The sequence below is a fragment of the Protopterus annectens genome, chromosome 4.part1 (genome assembly GCF_019279795.1).
Source record: "Protopterus annectens isolate FY-2018-M chromosome 4.part1, PAN1.0, whole genome shotgun sequence".
NCBI lineage: Eukaryota > Metazoa > Chordata > Ceratodontiformes > Protopteridae > Protopterus > Protopterus annectens.
The window spans coordinates 226,295,131-226,320,790 of NC_056734.1; positions in this window are offsets into that span (position 1 = coordinate 226,295,131).

Here is a 25,660-nt window from a genome sequence, read left to right on the forward strand (position 1 = left end):
CACTGTTTGAGTTGTGCCTGCTTGGACATTTTCAGGTCATTGTAATCATGCCTGGTTTGCTCCCCAGCATGTGGTATGCTAGTCACACTGGATTTTGCCTTGGTCAATCTGTTCCTAGCCTAAGCACTATACTGACACCTGGTATAAGTCCACTTGCAGTAGCTTATGACTGTAGTGCTTTATGAGGAGTACAATACATATTTTTAACTCCTTCACACCCTACCTTTTAGATCTGAATTGGGCACCATCCTTCCCATCTCATGTCTGCACTAGTTCACCAAAAACAGTAAAAGTGTTTTCCTGCAAGTTCATGATATCGCTTTTTATGGGCAGTGCACAAACTCGCACAACCATGTCAACTGTGTTTCCACAATGGTGCACAGAGGGCAACATACCCAAACAGAGAGGATAGCAGTTTATGAAATAGGAAGGATAATGTGACAGCATTAATGTATGGCATGTGTGCTGCTAGACCTGACAACAGTTTGTCCAGTAGTCAGCACTGATATGGTAAATGAATATGTTAAATGACTGGGCTTTTAAGAACTGCATTTGGGGGTACCAATGGTATGACTTGACACATATTTTGTGTAACCCTACTTACTGAAAAAAGTAATTTGTGCAATGCTGGATTCAAACCTGTGTGAAGAAAAGAATACATATATTTCCACATAGGTGTTTTTCCTCAATGCCATAGAAAAATTGTTTGCCAAACACAGTAATTAATAATGTACACCTTAAAGAGTAAGTGGTGCTGTATATATTCATTAACCATTTATGTGTTTTACATGATATAGCCCTGGTTCATGCAATCTCTGGTGTGATGCAGGAGTAACATGTGACAATATACTGGAAATGTATATACTTGCATTACTTTCAGAGTAGATTTTTGAGTTCTGGTTCATACCAGACAAAACATTCTGTTTTACAGCTATCTTGTGTTATGGATGGTGTGTAGATGACTGTGAGTAAACTATGAAGTCCATCCCAGGTCTGGAAAATACATTTATAATTACAGAACCATAATTGTCATGCTACACCAGTTGACATGACACCATGTGTATGTTCAATCAACCTGCTATATATTGTATCTGCTGCACAAACTGCATAACCTAAACCTCTCCTCTGATACTGTTGCATGGTTCTCCAGCTTCTTCACTGATAGAGCTCAGTCAGTGAGGTGGCACTCTGCACTTTCCCCTCCTCTCCCTGTAAAAATGGGTGTACCTCAAGGGTCTATCCTAAGGCTAATTAGCTCTATACCTTCTGTCCTCAGTCAGCTGTAGTGCAATACACAGATAACTCTACAGTCATCACCATAGCCAATTCTCCCTCTAAGCTCTTCTCAACTACTCAGGCATCTTTTAACTTAGTCACAACATGGCTCTCCAACAACCAGCTCATCCTTAACCCTAAAAATACCAAAGCTATTACTCTTCCTACCTAAAAAAAATTCAACAATATTAAACCATCCTTCTTCATACAGTCCATTAATAACACTCCCATTCAGGTAGAATCCAGCACTAAGCTCTTAGGAATCACCATTGATGATCAGCTTAAATTTGACTTACATGTTAGTAACTGTATCAAAAAGACTCATTCAAAACTAGGGCTCCTTTACCATAACAAGAAATTCCTTACTTCTGAAGTCAAGATTACTCTCTCTCATACCTACCTACTACCCAGTCTAATGTACAGCTTTCATATTCTCACAAATCTTAACTCAACACTCCTGACCAAACTTGAATCTACCTACAACAAGGTATCTAGATTTGCTGCCCAATAAACCTACAAATCCCTTCACTGTCTCTCTCTAAAACACCTAAACTGGCTTGAATTACCCCACCAGCTTCTTCTCTCTCAGCTCCAGATCATCCATTCTATCCTGTACCAGCCCTTGTACTGCGTGACACTATCATCTCTCATCTCCCATTATTCTCCCTCTAGACCTCTCTAAAGCTCTAACTAAGACCTACTACAAATCTACAAACGCAAGTCTAAATTTGGACTTAACATGTACAGCTACCACCCCACTATTGCCTGGAATAGGATCCCCACTAGAAATCAGGACCCTTACACATCCTAAACAATTTAAGACAGCCACCAAAGAGCACTTTAAAAGTCACTGGTCCTGCCACTGCACCCTCCCTCCTTAAATATCCCGTACTTCTCATACCTTAATCTACTTTCTGCCCTTAACTCTCTCTTCTCACTAGCTCTCTCTAATCTTCCTTGACTACTCTTTCTACTGTCTTCTAAAACCTATTAAGCTAATCGCCTCAGCAAAGCATTCTATAGCAATTGTCTTGCCTTCATGCAACTACATTATGATAAAAATGGATTTTTGTAACCACTTACCCCAAAACTATATTCATTTTAATGACATATTATTTCTTTTTATACATCTTGAAACAGCTTTGCTACACTCTTGATTAATGAACTGTATAACATTGTATTGCTACTTAATGCCTTGTAATAATCCTGTAACATTGCTGTTTTAATGCTAATTTATAATGAAAATTGTATAATATGTTGGATCTTTTCTCCCCAGGACTCCGCTGAAAAAGGGCTCTTCAGCTGAGTTGGACAAACCCGGTCAACAAATGTAAAATAAAAATAAATAATAAATAAATAAATTGTTATATATAATTATCTTTATATTACTATTTTTCTTAAAAATTACATTTTGACACTGGAGTATGCTGGATTAGAACCAAGGCTCACCTGTGTTCTGTTCATGAACTTACACCTGCTGTCATAGGGAAAACCTGCCAGCAGTTGTATTTTTTACATTCAGTACTGTCCAGAGTACTGATGCCTGTGCGTCACCTAATAGACTGTTTGCTCAAAGGCAGGTGAAGCAAATAAAAATGTATCAGTTTCTTTGCAACAACGTGTCTTTTTTTCTTCAACAATGAACCGTGTTAGTGCACATGTGAGCAATGCACAAATAACACTAGCAAATGTGAATATAGATAATTTCTATTAATACTCATTATTATCATTGTTAGTAAAAAAATACTGTGGAACCCAAACCGTAGTCTAATTATCTTATTTATTGTTTATCTCAATGTCTTTACACCTTGTGCTATACACAGAGTTGGGTCACGGGTGTAATTTCTGTTGTCTTTATCATTCATGGTACTTGCTGCTGCACAATGCTAAGTGTGATTGCACTTCCTAAGGCAACAGGCATTCATTTTTTAATTTTTATACATTTGACCATGTTTGCACTAGGCTGCATAAAAACAAAATAAATAAACAAAAAATCAAGTTAAACACATGCTGAACAATTACAAAACTTCGGATTTGAACTACCAGACTAATGAGATTACAAAACACAGTTGAAGTGTGTGGTCTGTTTCTGCCTCAGACACAGCTTTGGAACAGCAATCAAATCATGTGCATACAAGCAATTTACATTTCCTATACCATATTAACAAACAGGACATTCACTTGTACATTCTCAGTTAATTGAACGTGTGGCTTTCATATTTAGTGCAATGAGTGATCAAACAACCATTAATATGTTTGCACAAATGCAGCCATGCCTTCTCTTTGTATTGTGTTTAATCTTATCTTATCTCTCCTGTAATATCAGACATGCCATCTATAGTGCATTATGTATCATCTTCCTTTAAGTGTGTGATAAAAATAAATGACAGCGAGCAACAGTTTTCAGCAAAGGCAGGAGAGATTTCCTATTATTGACCAAAAAAGGAAGCCAATCTTTTGGTCCCCTACCATAAACAAACTTTACAACAAAAGGAAGAAACTGTTGCAGAAAAGAGGAAAATCTCAGGATGCACAAAACTCCCTTACCAGCCTCACTAAGAAGCTGATATCCCTCTAAAATCCTCTAAAGCTAGTTATGAAAATAAAATTGTCAAAGATTCCAAAGACAACCACAAGGCATTCTATAACTATGTCAAGAATCTAAATGGCAATGCTCAGATATGCTCTGAGCTACAAAAGAATGGCATTAAATATACTGATCCCAAGGATATTGCCAATATCCTGGCAGATCAATTCAGTGCCAACTTCACCCCTCTCTCACCCCCTAAACAACCCATCTCAATAACGGAAGATTGCCAAATTCAGGTAATAACGGCCACACAGGTAAAAAATGCACTTTCCAAAGCTAAGAATACAGCATACATGTGACCAGATGACATCCCAGGCTGTGTATTACATGAACTACAAAATAAGCTGGCACCTCACCTAAGTGTCATGTTTAATCATATCCTCACCTCAGGCTTCATGCCCAATGAGTGGTGCCCAGCTAAAGTTATCCCATTCCACAATGGGGGATCCACCTTGGATGCCAGGAACTACCACCCTATCAATCTCATGAGCCTGATCTGCAAGGCCATGGAACATATTACCATAGAACTTATAAACAAAGACACTGGCAACCTTCAAACACTGGACCCCACCCAGTTTGGGGTCGTAAAGGGCCAATCTTGTCTCCTGAACCTGATTGACTTCTTCAAATCAATTTCCAGAGCCGTGGACGAGGGTAAGGTGGTCCACACAGCCTATCTGGACCTCGCCAAGGCCTTTGACACCATCATAGATAGACTTACTAAGCTGCATTAATCCCTACATCGCTCAATGGGTTGCCAACTGGCTTACTGACAGAACCCACACTGTAAAATTAGCCAACTCCAAATCCAGCTCCAGACAAGTGACAAGTGGAGTACCTCAGGGTTCAGTCCTGGGACCACTCTTGTTTGGCATCTACTTCTCTGAAGTACAGGCCAACACTAAGGGACTCTGGCTAAAACCGTTTGCAGATGACTGCAAACTGGGAGCCATTATTGAATCCTCAAATGATGTGGATACTCTACAAAAGGGCCTTACAGAAACAGATGCTTGGAGCCAGAGCCATGCACTAAAGCTATGTGGCAAGAAATGTATAGTTATTCCCTTTGGGAAAAAACATGTACCCATGAACTACCACATAGATGACAGTACACTAAACACTGAAAGTGTGATAAGTGACTTAAGGACACAGGTGGACAGTGGTCTCACCTTCGATAACCACATTGTCACAACTGTCAGAAAATCCTTCTACGGGGCACACCTCCTCACTAAGGGCTTTTCATCCAGAAAAAAGGAGGTCTTTGTCCCACTGTACTCATCCCTCATTAGACCCATTATAGAATACAGTGCCCCATTTGGTATGTACCTCTCAAGACATCTGAAACAACTGGAAAGGCCGCAGAAATACCTCACTAAAAGAATCACAGGCCTAAAGCAGATGCCCTACGCTGACCACCTTAAAAAAACTCCAGCTATACTCTGTCATATATAGTCTACTCAGAGGCGATCTCTGCTTAACATACAAGGCCATGTCAAACACAGAGCAGTTGGACATGCTACACTTAAAGAAATCTCAATCCCTCAGAGCCCCACACTCCAGGGATCTAAATACATCTGCTAAACGCTGTTAGTTACTCTGAACAATGCTTTGGACAACTTCACAAATAAAGAAGTTTTTCTCGCCAAGACTGAATGTGTCTGCGTTTTTATTTTGCTCTTGCACCTCAAAAGGCTGATAATTTTCAGACCAGTCTTTTTAAAGACCTCTAGCTACAAGTGTAGTTTTTACACATAACGTCTCGGACTTTTTAAAGACCCCACTACAGTGGTTCAAGACTCAAGTCAGGCTTTAGACCCCTACCTTCTAAGTTTTTTCAGACTAGTCTTTTTAAAGACCCCTCACTTCAGTCTTTCTTTTTTTGCACAGGGCTGATTTCAGTCTTTTTAAAAACCCCACTCAAGTCAGTTTTTTAAGACCCCCATGAAGGGCTAACTTTAGTCCTTTTGAAGACCACACACTAAAGGATTAATTGGAACATGGTTCCTGATCATGGCCTTTAGAAAGGCTTACTAGTGGACCACCCTGCATATTCAGAGGCCCACATTAGGAAAGACTAGGACTGCCAAAAGAATGACAAGGCCTTTTACAAGGCCACCCACAGATCCATTAATGTTTGATCTCAATGTCCACACCTAGGATCACTGTCTTATTGGCGGAACATCGCCACCAAGTTAGAGCATTACTGTAATACTTATAAGTGTATCCTCACTGACACACAAACTACAGTGAAGGTTGTCTGAATTGCTGTCATGTTTTACTTCTCTCTCACACTAAGCATTCACAGCTGCAGAGCATTAACAATGAACAATGACGAAGAGCCTACACTATGCTTACATCTACTACATGAAGTCAGAGGTTTGGTATTCAGTGATTCTAATGAGTTCACACCTCATTTGCATCTTCACAGTGCTCAGAGAGCTGAATCTATAATATAAAATGGTAATCATGTAGCTAGGAAACTTGAAGGTGAGGAGCCTTGTGTATTTGGACAAAACAGAAGACTGATATTCCTTTGAAGATGATTATTCTGCAGAAAAGACTTATAATTTAGCAAAGGTATGCTTGTATTATCAAAGTACATTATACATTTTGTAAAATGTTACAAATGTATTTATCTATCCAGTAGATAATGAAGCTTTTATTTGTATGCAATTCTTATACTTCACTTTTAGTGTAGGCATTTTTGGCTAGCATGTACATATCAGAGATAGACAAGTTGTACTTTCAGCACAGCTATTATTTCTGCTTCTGAGATGGCCCAGGGCAACCTCCATGGGAGTAGTGAGCAATGTGAAGTGACTTGCACTCATAAGTTGACATTTCTGTTGCAAATGTGCAAACATCAAATGATTGTGTGGAAAGCATATACACATTACTTCTGTGGTATTCCTTGGTTTGTACAAACCTTCATTTGTTTGGTGTTTTGGGGTAGGGGAGCCACCTACCATTCTGTTGCCCAAGAAGAAAAGTGTGTTTCAAGTAATTTTCTGTTGAAAATGTTTATGCATCCTGGCATTTCTGTAGGAAATACATATGCATTACTTATGTGGTATTCCTTGGTTTGTACAAACCTTTGTGTGTGAAGTGGAGGCAAGACCACCAACTAACCATCAGTTGTACTAAATAAAAAGTGTGTTGCAAGTGCTTAATGCTCACAAAAGAGTACACAGACTGATTATTTTTGTAAGTAATGCATTAGTTATATACTATTTATCTCTTTTATCTTTGTTTTATGTCAATTAGGATTGTTTCACCCAAGCTTACAAATCTATGAAGAACCCTTTCAGAGACATGGAAACTGAGGTGATATTACAAGCTCAGAGCCACCATGGCGCCTTTCTGCTTGAGAGAGGCTGTGGGGATATGGCTGCTGGAATGGAGATTCAGAACCAGTTAGTCAATGATGTCAATACAGTTGGAGGTTACAGCAGAAATTATGATCAGGTCCTGCATGGGGCCACTGATATGATTTCATCAGCCTGGAGGAGGGCAGCTGCAGTTGCTCAAGAACAGCTTACTCTGGGGGTTTGTCCAGCTACTGAGCCACCACTGACACCAAATGAAGAGTTCCTGTCTACTGTCAGTGATCTAGACAGCTCAGTGGAGAATGCACTTTGTGTGCTTGATGTCAGAGTTGATGTGGCTGGGAGGGCAAGTGTGTCCCAGGGGTAGCTTCCAGGTAAGCATACATATGGTAACTTTTAGAATAAAATATATAATTTAAGTTCATAGGTTCACAGGAGGTTACTAGGCTATTGGTCCTAGGGCCTTTGTGTGCCCAGCCATGTTATACCATTGTTCCCTTAATGACCAACTTGTATGGTCTATATTTGCAGCACAAGTCTATGATCAGCACTGACTGCCCTTATCCAAGAGGGACATAGGTGACACTCCAGGGGTAAGTTAATGGTCTCCCATCCAGTTGTCTAAGTTATGCTTAAATAGGGTCATTGAGGAGCTCTGTTTTATGCAACTTGGGAGTTTGGCAATCTCTGGGAGACATATCTCTCTCTCCAGTATGTCTTGTTAATGTCACAGGCTAGCTTAAGATCCCTAGAGTGAGTGAATCTTGTCCTATTGGACTTGTAGATGTGCAGCATTTCCATTAGGGCAGGGTCCAAGACTGCTCTGTAGGCCAGGCACAAGTCGCATCTCAGCAGCCTATAAGATACAGGGTACAGTGATGGAGCCTTCATTCTGTCCATTTAGGTCATGTGTTGAAAGTCCTGAATTTTTTTGGTGAGAAACCGCTGAGGTCTCTCCAGCTTCTGCAAGTTTCTGATGAGGTACATATAGAAGGGAGCATTGTACTCTATTAGTGGTCTGATAAGGGATGAGTAAAGGGTAGTAATAACATCCTTAGCTCTGGATGTGATGCCCTTACTGAAGAGATGTACAACATAGTAGGCCTTCCTTACCACTTTGGACACATGGTAATTGAAGTTAAGGTTGCTATGATCCTGTCTTCCAAAATCTCTCACTACATGTTTTGAGCGAAGGGTGGTACTGTTAATATTGTAATTTGCATGTACTTCCTTTTGCTGAAAGGGATGATAACACATTTTTTTTGCATATAGTTTAATTCTGTGGCTTTGGCACCAGTCATTTGTCTGTGTAAGCCCTTTTTGTAGTATGTCAACATCATTGAAGGACTCAGTGATTGTACCCAGTTTGCGGTCATCAATGAACTTGGTAAGCCACAGGCCAGCTCTTTTAACCTGTACTTCTGAAAAATAGATTGCAAACAGTTCAGTCCCGGCACAGAACCTTGTGGTATACCACTGATAACTGGTTTGCTGGTAGAGGTGGAATTCCCAACTTTGACTGTATGTGTTCTGTAGGTGAGTCACTTGGCTACCCATCTAGTAACATATGGGTTAATTCCCAGGTGGATGAATTTCTCAATGATGCCTGCATTAGTAATTGTGTCAAAAGCCTTGGCTAAGTCAAGATACTTGGCTAAGTCAAGATAGGCTATATGTACTATTTTGCCTTCATCCAGTTCTTTGGTGACATTTTTGAAGAAGTCCACCAGGTTTAATATGCATGATCTACCCTTAACAAAGCCAAATTGGGTCAGGTCAATAATTTGAAGGTCACATATGTCTTTGTTGATAAGGTCTATGATGATTCTCTCCATGGCTTTGCAGGTAAGGCTGGTTAGGCTTATCAGTCTATAGTTCCCAGGGTTGGGTGATGGACCCCCTTTGTGCAAGGGAATTACTGTTGCTGTTTTCCACTCTGCTGGGACACAGCCAGTACTTAGATTGTGATTGAAGAAAGTGCCAAGTGGTTCTGCTAGGTCCTGTTTTAGACCATTTAGTAGGCAGCCTGGGATGTTACCTGGTCCCATAGAGACTGTGTTTTTGGCCATGAACAGTATGGTTATGCCCTGATCATTGTAGATACTAGGTATAGGTCTGGTGGCAGGTATGCTTTGGGGTATGTCTGGTGTGGACAGAGGGGTCCAGGTATGCAGAATGGTTCTCATGGTTCATTGTGAGAGACATATAGCTAACAATGATATAGAATTGGGTTTTACTTACAGTTAGTTAGACTTGGAGTAGCTCCAGGGAGTTGTACTGTTTGACTAGTCTTGAGGTGTATTTGTCTTTAATGAAGATGGATAAACTTCCACCCATGTTTCTTTCATGCTCATTTTGAGGTCTGAATGTATGGAAGGCATTATATCCCTGCATGGCTGTGGTGCTTTCTGTGGCCTTGAACCATGTCTTTGTGACTACACAGACATCGGTATCTTCCATGGTAAGGAGTGCTTCCCTTGAGTGCAGTTCTCAACTTAGACTACAAGCATTAAGCAGCATAACCTTGAGTTTGTATCTAGTGGATTTTTTTATATCAGGAATTTTGCTGTTATGACATTGCCTAAAAAAGGCACTATGGGCTATGGGGATGGCAATTACCTTTGCCAGTAACCAAAAGCCAAGAGGTGACAGGTGAAGACCATCTCTGGCAAAACAGCATGGTCTGTTGACCATATCTTCCAAGGCTGACAGATACTGGACCCCCCTGTCTTGACACCAGAAGTTAAGCCAATTGTTAAAGTCAATCATTTTTGTTTATATTGAGGTATCATCCTGGGTGAAGGTAGAATGCTGCTTGGGGCTAGGGACATACCTGCCCAGGACACATAATCTGAGAACTCAGTAATGTCTCTCTTCATATAGTCCAGTGAGGTACATCTCAAGTCATTCACGCCAACATCAACTATGATAGAGTTATAATGGTACTTGTTGTTCAGAGGCTTGAGTGTGTGCATGATCAAACAGATCCTATCACCTGCCAGGTAGCTGACCGTGGCCATCTCCTTGTCCATCCTAATGAGGAGGACATCTGTGTGTCTCACTATGGAGTCACCTATGACCAAGACATTTGGTTTTCAGGTGTTTTGCCTTAGGGTGTTATTGGCTGAAACACTGTTTTGTGTATTATTATGTGTAGTGGATTCTGTTGGGTCTGCAGTGTGTGCAGTAGGTTTGCACTTTGGATGTCTCTGATCTTTATGTAGGCCTCTAGCGAGTACCTCCATGTATGTGGGTTTATGTGTTGTGAGCTTGTTATGTGCAAGAGGTGAAGTGTGTGTGCCAACAAGCTGTCTGCTTTGTTGATATCTGGTTTGTTGTTAAATGAGAGAATTGATTTCAATTTCATAGTATAGATACATCTCTCACATGTTTAATTGCTTGTTTTATAAGTAACTGGTTGTCAGTATACATAAGGCAATTGCTACATTGCCTCAGGATTCCCATGTCAAACAGGCTGGCTGGGGAAATGGTAGGAAACTATCCGTCCATTATGGCAGATATATACGGTAGTAACTAGTGGGAGTGGGCTAGATTGATCAAGTTTTACTGTAAGACTAACAAAAAGTGGCTATTCTATGTAGGGCTAGGAGTAGAAAACTGTTTCAGTGTTTTACAATGCACAGCTGAGTTGCTCGCAGGGCAGAGGTGCAATCTCTGAGCAGCTCCAGTAAACTTAGTGCAAACTTGTGCAAACACGATGCATAAATACAAGTGAAGTTAAATGATTTTAAACAAAGTAACCAAAATGAAAGCCCAAGACTGAGCCTTATTCCAGCAATCCCTACTTCTGTGAAAAAAAAATTTATATCCGTATCTGTTGATAAGTAATAGAGTTACAAGAGAGTTGTTCAGTACACACATGCATGTGGGTGGACAACTCAGCCAAGTTCCAGTTTTCATTGCAACCCTTTCCTTGCTTCATTTCTTCCTGGAGTAACTTTTCCTGCAAAGTTTGAAGAAATCTGCACATGGTAAGCAAAAGTTTATTAGCTTATTACTAAGCATTATTTAGATATATAGTTAATGGGAGGAGGGTGTAATGAGTGTCTGTATATCTGTGCTGTCTGTGATTGTGTAACCATTGTTACTGTTTTATCATCCATATTGGTTTAATATTTAGGGTAGCAGTAATTTCATTCCTGTGTTTGTTGCTCATTATCACAGGTGATCCTGAAAGTGAAAGTGTAGGACTCCTACCACCTGATGTCAGAGTATCTGTAGGCTTTGATGACGATGGTGGCCAAATAGAAGCACAGATGAGGAGATGCAGAGGCTGACACTGAGGTTGTAACTCACACATCCCCTGTACAGACACAGTCAGTATGCCTATACATACCCATTGCACTGACTCCTCAGATATTGGACAGGTGGATGTGACACACTTGATCAGGGTAGTATGGTTACTGCAACATCAGTGTTAGTTGACTCTGGCCATAACCAAAGCATGGGTGACGTACCATGCAGGAGGGTTGGTGGGGGTACTCCATGGATGCCTGTTGTCCAGCCTCCGCCTGATGCTGGTGTGTCATTATGTGCCACTCAGCATATGTTTAGGGTCATCATGGAGGCACAGGCACATTCCACTAGGGCCTCTGATGACATGTTTATGGTTCTAGATGTAGCACAGACTGACATTAGTAACTGTCTCCACTATGTGGCTGATTCAGTGGATCGGATGAATAACATGATGAAATAGGCAGTGCCTGTGATGGAATGTCTGATGAGAGGGGGTCAGCATCCATGTGGCCATAGGTCCACAGCATCATCTGCTGCTACCCAACATGGACATGTACAATCCAACTCCCATGGTGATACTGCTTCCACTGTTCCATCAGTGGTTGAAGTGAATACATCCAGATGTGGTAGGCAATGGTGTTGTGGACCTGGGTGTAGTGGTGAGGAGATCTCGTCCAGCAGACATTGCTCACATTCAGGTAGCACAAGCACATCTGATCATGGACATGGAAGTGCCAGTGCAACTCCTGACAGAGCCAGTTCTCATGGTTGGGGGCGATGATGATGAACTGATACCTCTACCATGCACAGTTCACACCTGTCTGACATACCAGGACATAGAGCTAGCACAGAGCTTGGCTGTATTCACACAGACACTCACACACACATTTCACACTGAGTGCCCATACAGAAACACACACATGTACACATGGCATTCAGGTCATTCTTTCTCAGTGGCCATTTGATAATTAGTTACATTTCTGCCTGCCTGCCTTTCTTATTCACAAGGACTCACTACTTTTGTGTCAGATTTGGCCTCCTGCCCCCCCCCCCCCCAACCCCATGCTGTGCAAATGATGATAACTGTGCCATATCCTTGTTTCTAGCTTTTGGATTCAGGGATATGTATGTATTTTTTCTGATGCACAAAATGCATAGCTAACTGAGTGCTTACTATATTGACTGGTGAAGCTATTTTTAAACTTTTACTGATTGCTTACAGCCCTTTTACTGTTGTGATTACTACCCTGAAATCATTGATACATCAGTGAGGCTACCACTTGTGAGTATGTAGGGTTAGTTAGACTTTGAGCTGCTTTTTCTATTGTGTATAATTTACAGGCATGACGCATGTTAGCTGATAAATGGTGGAAATCTATCGACATAAGTCAGTTCAATCACATACTGTCATTGCTGAACAACTCAATCACATTCTACTTAGGTACACTTTCAAGTAACAGTATGCAAGTATTTACCATTAATTTGTTTTCTTATTCATTTAATTTCCTCTTCCAGTTTCAACACTTAACTTGATAGTCCTGCAGTTACAACTGTTGTAATTCAGGGTTGACTTTGTCTGATGCTCACGGTACACAGCCATTACATCTGTAAGTAAAAGTCCCCAAACCATGGGCAACAAAACAAAAGGAGGTGGAGTTGCAATATATATATATATATATCTAAAAGACATACACACCTCCGGGCTGCTCAAACAGTATGATGCACAGGAAACACTCCAGGTGCAGTTAAACATTGACAAGACCCCTATTCAAATAGTAGTTAGCTATAGGCCTCCAACTCTGTCTCAAGATGCCCACTCCACCTAGCTGGACCTGTTTGAATGGGTACAGGATGTTTGGACCCTACTGATTCACCCCAGAAGATTCGCTCCCCCCAATCGATTCGACCCCAGATGGTTGAACCCCAGTAAAAAATGTAACATAAGTGAAGCTGAAGCACATCAAAGCAAAAATAGAAATGAAAGACTATCTAAACATTCTTAAAATTGGTTTAGAACATATTTCTTTTCTATTTATGTGTTTCGACTACACTTATTTTAAACTAAGTGCAAATTGGAACTTTAATTATATATACAAAAACAGTAAGTGCCAAAAAAAAATTTGCTGACTAATCAGGAAGTTCACGGCATTAACTAGTCCAGAGTGTCTATATACCAATACATCATTATAACATAAAGATAAAGAAAATTAGCAATAAAACAACAAGCAAGGATTAAAAATAAATTATAATTAAAAATGAAAATATAGTGGGCATTCATTTTGACAGATGTCTGCTTTGATGTTCTGTTTGTTTCCCTGCTGAAGTTAATGGGCTGTGGATGTAAGCTGTAGAGGCACTGAGCATTGTGACAGTGAACTGGATGTTTAGCCCTAGAATTGCACTTCTAAGCTTTGAACTACTTGTTAATACTTTTTACAAATAAATTCTTGAGTCCTTAAAAACAGTGTTTTACTTAGGAATGTTTGTGCACTGTAGCTGGATTAGACTGTATTATGTGTATGCTTGTCTTTACAGTCTACAATCAAGTCAAGTCCTCTGCAACACTACACACTATCAATGTTGCTGGAAATCACGAGTGTTTGCATTTACTCATACATCCATATCCACTTTCCTGAGGTTCTGATGTGCTTTGATGGTAGACGGCGGAAAATGGTGAAAATCGCATGTTGCTGCTTGAGCTTTGGTGGTAGTATAAATGTTCAAGATGAAGAAGGCATATTAACCTGAATAAAAAAATGATTTAATTTAATTTTAAAGAAATTATGTATAGTAGATAATAGCTTAGTTAACATGTTAACATAATATAAAATAAAAAAATATATCTAATTGATGTAAAACGTCATAAAATATGTTATAAAGTAACAGTAGTCGTAATATGTTAAAACATATAACTAGTTATTATATATTAACGATTTAAATGCTATATTTATACTAACCAATGTAATAATTAAATAAAATAAAAATATTAATAAAAATATATTTACAATGAAAAATTAGCAGTGTTATTATTGAATAATTGATTAATTAATAACTCAATGATAAAGTACTTAAAATAATATATTTGGGGTGAAATACTCAGGGGTCAAATAGTCCGGGGTCGAACTGTCCACTAAATAAATCACATATACAATACATATAAATTTATACATGAAATTGTATAGAAATGCATTGGGGTCGAGCCGTCTGAGGACGATCAGTCCGGGGTCGAACTGTCCCGGGTTGAATAGTCCTGCTTCCATTTGAATCTATCAAGATTCAACCCTTTACCCTGATCCTGGGTGACTTTAACTATCCAACTATAAACTGGAAGAAATACTAATGCCAAAACACAAATGCCCATTGCCCATGTGCTTCCTTGATTTTGTCAATGCAAATGCCTTGGACCAGTTGGTTGACACCCCCACAAGAGGTGGAAATATCTTGGACTTGGTATTAACTAACATGAGTAACCACTGCAGCATCATGACAGTGTCATCGTCCCTGGTAGATCCAACCACAAAGCAGTCACTTTCAAAGTAACCATCTCCCCCAACCCCCCCACCCCCCAGGTAGGGTCAAACAAAAAAATTCTCCAAAGCTGATTACACCCTCCTGAGGGAAAGTGTAAACAGCTTCACAGCCCCTTCCCCTTGATAGGAACTGGCACACATGTTCAAACCATCAGCAAAGTACTACATAAGCTTTTATATAGCTGCATGAAATCAGGAATACCAGACAGGATGAAATCATCCTACTCAAGGAAGAGTAAACCTGGTGGACATCTACAATAAATAAACTTTATAATAAAAGGAAAAAATTGCTGTCTAGGACCAAGAAGGAGCAGGTGCCTAATTAGAAGCAATCTCTCCTTAGCCTGAACAAGCAAATAAGAGCACTAGTGAAATCCTCCAAAGTAAACTTTGAGTCCAAACTGACCACATCTACTAAAGACAATCATAAGGCCTTCTTCACATATGTCTACAATCTCAAGGGAAGCACCCAGATCTGCTCAGAACTGGTGATCTAGGACGCCACATACACAAACGCTGTAGATATAGCCAGCTTGATGGCAGACAGGTTCAGTGAAAACTTCACACCTCTGTCGCCCCATTAGTAAAACAGGACATCCCCAGTACTTGCCCCCCACCCCTTATTTCTAGGGAGCAAGTCATCACTGCCCTCTCAAAGGCAAAAAATACAGCCTCCATGGGACCTGATAACATCCCGGGCTGCATCCAACATGAACTCATGCAGGAACTTGCAGCACCATTAGGCACCCAATTCAACCAAAGTCTGAGTACCAGCTTCATCCCAGCCGAGTGGAGGACAACTCCTGCCATTCCTTTGCACAGAGGTGGAGTGTCCACCAATATAGGAAATTATAGACCCATCAGCCTATCTAGCCTGATCTTCAAGGCTATGGAGCGAATTTTCATAGACCTTATTAACAAGGACATTGGCAACCTCCAGACGCTTGAACTCATACAGTTTGGTTTTGTCAAGGGGCAGTCATGCCTGTTAAATTTGGTCAACTTCTTTGAGACAGTCAGCAAGGCTATAGATGAGGGGAAGAAGGTGCATGCCACCTACCTTGACCTGGCCAAAGCCTTTGATAATATTCCCCACTCAGGTATAATATATAAACTAGGCATCAATCCATATGTTATCAGATGGTTAGCAAACTGGCTCACTGATTGAACCCACCTAGTCAAAATAGGGGAAGCCACCTCAAGTAGTAGACCCATAACAAGCAGTGTACCCCAGGGATCAGTCTTGTGGCCTCTACTGTTTGGGATATACTTCTCAGAGATACAGGCCAAATCTAGTGGGCTATGGCTGACCATGTAAGCAGATGACTGGAAGCTGGGTGCTGTCATCAATTCGCCTAGTGATGTGCACATTCTCCAAGAGGGTCTCACCCAAACAAATGACTGGTGCCAGAAACATGACCTCAAACTGAATGCCAAAAAAATGTATCATCATCCCATTTAGGGAGAGCAATGCCCCCAGAAATTATCACATTGATAATAAGGTACTAAGCATGCAATCAGTCATGAGGGACTTGGACATCCAGGTTGATAGCAAACTGACTTTTGACCAACATATTGCCTCCATTGCATGGAAAGCTTTCTACATGGCCCACCTCATTAGTAAGGGTATCTCATCTAGGGACAAGGTGGTCATAACATCCCTGTATTCTTCCCTTATAAGACCCATTATTGAGTACAATGCCCCTTTTGGAATGGACCTCACAAAGCACATGCAGCAGCTGGAGACACCACAGAGGTTCATCACCTGGAGAATCCAGGGCTTCTAACATCAACCCTACAAAGATAGTCTAAAAGCCCTATCCCTCTACTCAGTCTCCTACAGACTCCTCAGAGGTGATCTCTGTGTGGCATACAAACCAATATCAGACCCCACCCTGATGGGACTGCTGCATTTCCAAAAGTCAAGCTCCACTTGAGTAACTGCACATGCCACTTCAACCTGGTCTGTGACATCAATATGACATATTGGCAGGGCAGATTTGTGTCCCAGAGACTCTCCCTTTTGTGGAATAGACTCCCTCTCTACTTAAAGCAGAGTACCTCATTAAAGCTTTTAAAGTGCAACCTGGATAACTTGATGTGGAACAGAAAATACACCCCTGGGATTCCACCTGTGTCCCTGCTGAACAATGGCATAGGGTGCTGACTTGTAGGATGATAGGCTAAATTCTTGGTTAGGCTTGTAAGGGCCTCAGGACCAATAGCCTAGTAACTTCCTTTGATCATATGATCCTATTGTGAGTGCTGCATCCATTTTACTGCATGCATGCATATAGAATAAAAGTCATTCCCCTTAGGTGATCAACATGTGTGCTTTCCATTGCATCTTGGCCAGGGCAGGGTGAGAGCATATGGTGCATGTCTGTGTCTACCTATACCCATAGTGGCTGGTGGTTCCTCCTCTGAGTCCTCACCTACATGTGTCTGTAGTGACATTTTCAGTGGTGGTGGAATGCGTGCCCCTTCCCTTGATGTTCCTGTTGCAGCAGTTTTCTTAGGATAATATTTTGCAGGACAGCACAAAGAGTGATAATTTTGGCACAAGTACTGGTATCGTACTGTAGGCCCCCTAAGGTATCTAGGCACAGAAACCATGACATCAGCAGCCCAAACACATGTTTTATGATATTTCTTAATTGAGTGTGTGCCTCATTATAGTGTTTCTCCGTGGGTATGTGCATTTCTGATGGGGGTCATCAGCCATTATTCGAGTGCATCCCCTGCATCCCCAGTAAATGGTGTTGTGGGATATCCCACCTGAAAAACCTCTGATAGAACTGTGAGTTGTGCCAGACACGGGTGTCATAGTAACTGTTGGAATTGCAGCACACACATTCTAGTTGATTCCCTTAGTGTTACACATGACCTGGCGGTTAATGGAGTAAAAGCCATTTCTGTTTATGTATACCCTTCCCTGTTCCACATGTGGTGCTTTTATCTCAATGTGTGTGCAGTCTATGGCATCCAAGACTTCAAGGAAGTGTGCTATGGGGTAGAAATCCTGCATAGTTGTAACTCTGTCCTCAGGGATAGGGAGAAAATTATATAGTGACTGGCATGCTGTAGTATAGCATTCAGGCATTGATGTAGAATCCTGAATGCTGGTGCATGTGACACCCCTGGCATGAAGGTTTCTGTAGCTAAAGTTTTGAGTGTTATACATACCTTTGTCTCCACAAGTATTTGGCTCCTCTCAGTTTATTCTTGCTCTCAGTTAAGGATGACAGAGGTTGCAGAGTTCCTGGAGTGTGTCTGTATCCATCCTGTAGTGCTCTACTATTTCCACATTATGCAGACCATGAAAAGTAAAATGGGGTCTAAACACCCTTCTCCTTTTTGGCTGAGGCCAATCAGCAATAACAGCAGAATAAACTTAGTCCTGGTGCACATACACATACCGAAGAGCAGTAGCAGCCCCTAACATTTTTTTCCTCTAGTGTAGTTTCCATGGTTGTATTCCAATAGGTTTTAGAATTTGAGGCAAAAACTTGCACTAAGTGTAAACAACTGCTTTACAGCTTGTTAAATAGCTCCACCATATTGGAATGGCTGGTTAGCTGTAATTAGCATGCCACAGTCACTAAATACAAATAACTGTGGACATGGTTTCAGTGAGTTGTGTAGGGTTTATTGAATACAGCACTTATTCTTTTCCTAGCATCAGACAATTTTTGGTGCTGATTCAATAAACCCTAAATGGGTTGCTACAAGTATGCACATGATACTGCATGGTTTTGTATTCAGTAAGTGGCTGTACATGCTGTGTAGAGCTGTCCAAACATGGTAAACATCATGTCATGCTAATTACAACATAAGCTGTTGAATTATATGCTAAGCGACCAATCCAACATGTAGGAGCTATTCAACAAGCTATAAAGCAACCATGTAGACTCAGTGCTAGTTCTTCCTCCAAATTCCAAAACCTTTTGGAATACAGCCAGACAAACTAGGCTACATGGATAGAATGTTAGTGGCTGCTTGTTGCTCTTATTCATGTGCATGTGCAGCAGGCCCATGTCTATGCTACTGCTGCTACTAGACCATGGCCAAGAAGAAGAGTTTTTAGATCCAGTTTAACTTTTCATAATCTGCATGAGGTGGAAATTATCGAGAACTACAGGGTGGATAGAGGCACACAACAGGAACTCTCAAAACTGTCATCCTCAACTGAGATCAAGTGTAAATCAAGAAGAACCTATCCCAATGGAGACTAAGGTATGCGCAGCACTTAGACTTTTAGCTACAGGAAACTTCCAGAGACCAAAATGGGATATGCTGAGTGTGTCACAGGCATCAGCATCAAGGATCCTCCAGCAGTTTCTGGATGTTATGCTTCAACATGCCAGTGACAACATATATTTTCCCCGTACAGCTTTGGATAGAGCCCAAACTATTCAGGAGTTCTATCCTGAAGTCCTGGGTGCCATAGACTGTACACATGTAGAAATCAAAGCACCTCCTAGGGAACAAGGAAGGGTGCACATAAATAGAAAGGGCTACCACTCTCTTAACTGCCAGGTTTTGTGTAACACTAAGGTATTCATCCTGAATGTGCATGCTGGCAACCTAAGCAGTTACCATGACTCACATATCTCACAAAACTCCTAAATGTATGAGATGTTTACTAGGTGGGATAACCAACAGGGTCATTTACTATGGGATGCAGGTTATGCACTGGAACCATGGCTAATGATGCCCATTAGAAATGCACACACAACAACTGAAGAATGCTATAATGAGGCACATACTCAAACAAGAAATCTCATAGAGTATGTGTTTGGGCTGCTGAAGTTGCATTTCTGGTGCCTAGACACATTGGGGGAGCCCTGCAGTACAATCCCTGTACATGTGCTGAAATAATCACCATCTGTGTCATGCTCCACAACATTATCCTGAGAAAGCAGCTTCAGCAGGTACTGCAAGGTGAAGGGCCACAAATCCTACCACCACTGGCAAGGTCACTGCAGCCACACGCAGCTGAGGAGTCAGAGGGGGAACCATCAGCTGCTGTGGATGTAGATAAATGTACATGGCACAATATGGCCTTGCACTGGCCAGGAGGCAACAGATAGCATACACACTCACCACCTAAGGGACTAAAGCCATCCTTCTACATACATACATACAGTAACATTGATGCCAGGCATCACTCACAATCTTTATTATCCATGTAATGGCTGTGTACTGCTAGCAACAGACAGAATCAGCCCCATACTAAAACTGTTGCAACTTTCCAAGATAAGTGTTGAACCTGGAATAGAAAAATAAATGTGCAAGAATACAAATGAATGGCATAACTTTGCATACTGTTACTTGGTAAAGTAAGTAAGTATAAGGTGGGTGATTATTACAGCAATTACATCAAGATGTGACAGCACTGACGTATGTGAATACATGTGTCTTCTATCGGGAAGTAGGCCTTATGTCAACAATGTACAGATTTTCCCTGAATATCCACATTTTGACCTCATGTGTTTGTAATGGCAAATCCTTAAAGAGTGAAATCAGAAAATAATGACATGCATTCATTTTAGACTTCATCTCTCAGAAGAAACATAAGAAAAGTAATGCAAAACCTATTATTCCATCAACAGTCAAAGATTGCAAGATCACAATGTTTAAAATCTCTCCTCATTACTGGGTCTTTGTCACACTTTTAATCATGGCTTGGTCCAGCGTTGTTGAACTAAGAGTTTGGGAAGGATGTACACATTACAAAATCCTGTAATAAAGCAGTACAATTTGCAAAACAGCATCACAAAAACAGATATACTAAGCACTGTCAACTATGCACCCTGAGCATCAGACAATAGACTTATGTATCCCTAATGCTAAAGACAAAAAAACAAGGATATGGCACAGTTATCATCACTTGCACATGATGTTGTGTGTGTGTGTGTGTCTGTGTTGGGAGTGGGGTGGGGGCAGGAAGCCTAGTTTGACACCAAAGGTAGTGAGTGCATTCAAGTAAGTAAGAGAAACAGGCAGATATCTGGGTAAAGTATCAAATGGCAACTGAGACAGAATGACCTGTAAGCCACACTGATGACCGATGTAACTGTTATGTGTGTGTGTCCGTATGGGCATTCCAGTCGAAACTGGTGTGTGACAGTCTGCAGGAACACACCCATGCACTGTGCTAGCCCTATGTCATGGTATGTCAGACAGGTAGACAGCCATGCTTGGTAGATGTGTCAGTTCAGTGTCATTTTCCCCAGCCTCAAAAATTGTATTTGCCAGGAGTTGAACTGGCACATCCACACCCATGGTCAGATGCACTGATGCTACCAAGACATAACTGATATCTGCTGGACAAGCTGTCCTCATGGGCCCACCCAGGACCATGACCCCATGGCCTGCCACATCTGGGTGTGAACACCTCAAACAATGATATTGCAGAGTAAGTAGTGTCACTCTGGAAAAGTGATCAGGCATGGCCATATCAGCAACATCACATGATGTGGCTGACCTATGCCCACATGGATGCCATCTCCTTCCCAGCAGATGTTCCATCATGGACGCCGCCTGTTCCCATGTGCCATTCAGCAGATCCATTGACTTGGCAGCATGGCGGAAGTAGTCATGTCAGCCTGTGCCACATCTACAACCCTAAGCATTTCCTCAGAGGCCCTATTGGAACATTCCTGCACCTCCATGATGGCCCAAAACATACATTGACTGGCAAGGTAAGACACAACTGGATTAGGTGGAGGATGGACAGCGGGTCTCCTCTGCGCAACTGTAACAACCCTTCTGCATGGCACATTGCTTAACTTTGGCTATGGCCAGAGTCAACAGGCACTGAAGCCATAGTAATCACACAACCCTAATCAAGTGTCTCACCCTCCACCTGTCCTATATCTGGTATTGGTATCAATATTTTACTACACAAAAAATATTTAAAAATTCACCTAGGCAAACCTACCTGGAAGCTCCTCCTGGGACATACTTGCCCTCCCTGAAACAGCAGCACCAACATCAGTCACATGCTGTTATGCACTTTCCATTGAACTCTCTGGATTCCTGACAGTGGACAGGAACTCTTTATTTGTTGTCAGTTATGGCTCTGTAGCAGGCCTCTCCCCGGTAGACAGCTATCCATGGGCAGCTGCAACTGGTCTCCTCTGGACAGATGTAATCATGTCAGTGGTCCTATGACTCCCCTGATCATATGTACTGCTGCATCCCTCAACAGCATTCATGTCATTCACTATCTGGTTCCAAATATGCAGTCTTCCAGACATATGCCCATGTCCTCTCTCAAGCAGAAGAGGCACCATGTTGCCAAAATGCTTGGACAATCACATTGTTTTCAGAGTCACTGAAGGGGGCTTGCGGGGATTGGTCTGCTTGGGTTCCATAGTCCTAGGTGACATACAGAACAAAAAAGGATACTACATATAAATATAACATAAATAGAAGTCCTGCTTAGATATAATGCATTGTATTAGCTGTTCAATATTAGAATACTCAATAGAGGAGTGTGCCAAAAGGAAAACGTCCATACAAAACAAAAATCAAAGCACACCAAACCAAGAACCCAGCTATAATGATGAATGGCCACACTACAAAGCCCAAGGAAAGCTGATGTGAATAAAGTTGTCAGTACAAATATGTTTTCATCCAAGCAGACTTCATCATCAATTATACACAGTAATCCATTAATCTCCTTAAGTACTATCCCCTAAACTCACAGCCAGTCACATCTTTAATATAATTAAAAACCTTCTAATAAACATGTTAACATTTTTTACAAAAAACTTACAAAAAACTTGTTACACATATAAATGCTAAAAACATCCTTAAAAACACATACTCATAATAAACACATATAGTTCATACATATAATATAAATATAATTATAAATTGTGGTTATTAAATTTAGACATATTGATGTAAAGTGTGTCTATGTCTTATTTAATGAAATAGTGAATCAATTTCTCCCTCTAATGGTCAAAATAAAAATTAAAAATTACTCCAGATTCTGCTATAATATTATTATAATTTATCAGCTCTGAGTTTTAAGACAGTGGCCAGGGAAATAAAATCATTTAATCCAAACTTCTTAGCATCCAGTTTGAGTTGCCAAAACAATTCACCATATTCAATTGTGGTCTCCCATGGCCCCCCACATGAATCCACTTCTACTTTTTCTATCACAAAAAAACAAATTTAGCAGGACAAGTCTAAACAAGGCATTATTTTCATCTTTGTTTTTGACATCATTTATATGCTCATATATACGTCTTCTGAACTTTCTAGTGTTTTTTCCAACATAAAAAGCCTCGCAAGCCTCACGCAGCGATGTATATATCATCCCTACACTTTCACAGTTGCAAAAAATATTGGATTCTATTTCTGTCTCCCTTCTTGTTAGAAATATTGATGCCCCTTGAAGGATATAGGAACATTGGAAGCATCTCCCACATTTGAAAGTTCCGGCTCTCTTGGCAACCCTTCCTTTCTTTTTATTCTCCAAAACTTCCTTGACGTTTTTCCCTTTCCTATAGGTAAATCTTAGGGAATCATCAAAAATACTCCTAAAATCTGAAAGATTACTAAATTTATTCCAGTTAGTACTCACTACCTTTTTAATCTGAGTAGATTTTTTACTAAAATTCACAATAAAATTACTGCTCCATTTTATGTTAGTTTGTTCTGTTCTAGATTTCCTTTCCTCTAGTGTAATGGGCTTCCCTAAAATTGAGGCAAATTTGTTATGTCTTTCTTATCTTTCTTCTTTTATTTCTTCAAGAATTTCCTCTATAAGGGAGATTAGGTATTGTCTATCTAAGAACATTTGTTTTAATTTTCCATTTTCCCTTTCAAAGTCTGTATCTTCAGATGTCATTTGACTACTCCTAATGACTTGTCCCCTCACAATTCTTCTTTTTTGAGAAAGGGGATCAGCACTGAGATGGAGTATGTACTTTTTCTATAGATATTAGACTTGAAATATTTAGTTTCCACTAATTTATCTAGCAAAACATCTAAAAGCTCTAGTCTATCATGGGTGATGTTATGGGAGAATTTTAAAAATTCGATAGTATTATTAATGCATTCAATAAACTCCAATAGTATTTCCTTAGGTCCCACCCAAAAAATACTTATGTCATCCAAGTAACGACGGTAATAATTCCAATATTTAGAATATTGGGAATTTAATGCATATTTGTCCTCCCACGTAGAAAGCACAAAACTGGCATACATGGGAGCACAACTTGCTCCCATGGCCACTCTGCTAATCTGATAGAACTCCCCCTCAGAAAAATAAAAAAATATTCTTTAGAACTAATTCCATCAACTCTAAATAGGGACAAACTTTCACATGTTGAATGTTACCCTTGAACCTTAATGCTTCCTCAAACCATTCCAAACCTGTGGTGTGAGGTATCACATTGAATAAATCGTGAATGTCCAAGGTAACAAAAATAAGTTCCTCTTGAAACAGTTTTTGATTAATGCTACACAGAAAATCCCAAGAAGCTTTAAGGATCCCTTCCCTCTCAGTCCAAACTTTATTGAGCTCTACATCTAAATATTTTGCTAGGGGATATGTTTTAGAGCCCCTGGCTGCCACAGTGGGCCTGAGGGGTGGATCATCTAAGTTTTTATGGACTTTCGGTATCCCAAAGATGGATGGGATCTTCAGATTGTCTATAGTCAGGTAATGAAGTATTTCAAGGGTTATAGTATCATCATGTAGTGTTTCTTTCAGCATAAAATCTATCTTCCAGTATGCTACATTGATTTCATTCTTAGAAACCGTAACATATCTATCTGTATCATTAAGCATATCTAGCATTTTAGCAAAATATATTATAACATCCATAAGTACCACCCCTCCCCCTTTATCTGGCTTCATAACTCTTAAATAATGATTCTCCTTAACTGAATCTAATAACTGATTTTCTCCTCCGTAAGGTTAAAAAACCTATTCCTTTTATTAAATCCAGATCTAATTTCATCTTCCACCAATGTTTCAAAGTTCTTTAATTGTAGGTGGAGGGATGGATTGTATGTACTTTTCTTCTTAACGTGGGTAGTAGTATAGAAATTGTGTTTTGTTTCATTCTCAAATATTAATTCAAGGTTATTTTTATGAATAAACATTTTCAAATCAATTAAAGTCTGTGAAATATTACTAGATGTAGTGGGCACAAATTTCAACCCTTTACTAAATAATTTGAAATGAATTGGGGTAATTTCTTCAACATTATAATTATAAATACTAAAATTCTGAAAGATGTGCCTATTCCCTATAACTTCAGTTCTGTTATTTTCTTGACTAGATATAAATTCCAAAGGCTCACTCCTATATGGGCTTAGTGTCCTTTCCTGTTTGGGTAACCTCCTCTATAGTTGTGATAATAATGCACTGGTCCCTGCCTCTTAATTCTCTCAGACTGGTTAAGGTCAGGAAAATCATCTAAATTGTCCAGGTCATACCCTTCTCCATACCTGCTATAGTTTACCCTGGTATCTTCTTGGTGCCCCATATGGTCAAATGCAGAGGGGAATCTATCTCTAGAAACAGGGGCAATGTTCTGATAGTTCCTATACACATTCTTCTTAGGTTTAGTGTAACATATCTTATCTCTATATTTTATGATAGCTCTATCAAGTTTTTTGCATTTCCTTAAGTATATCTGTTTGCATTT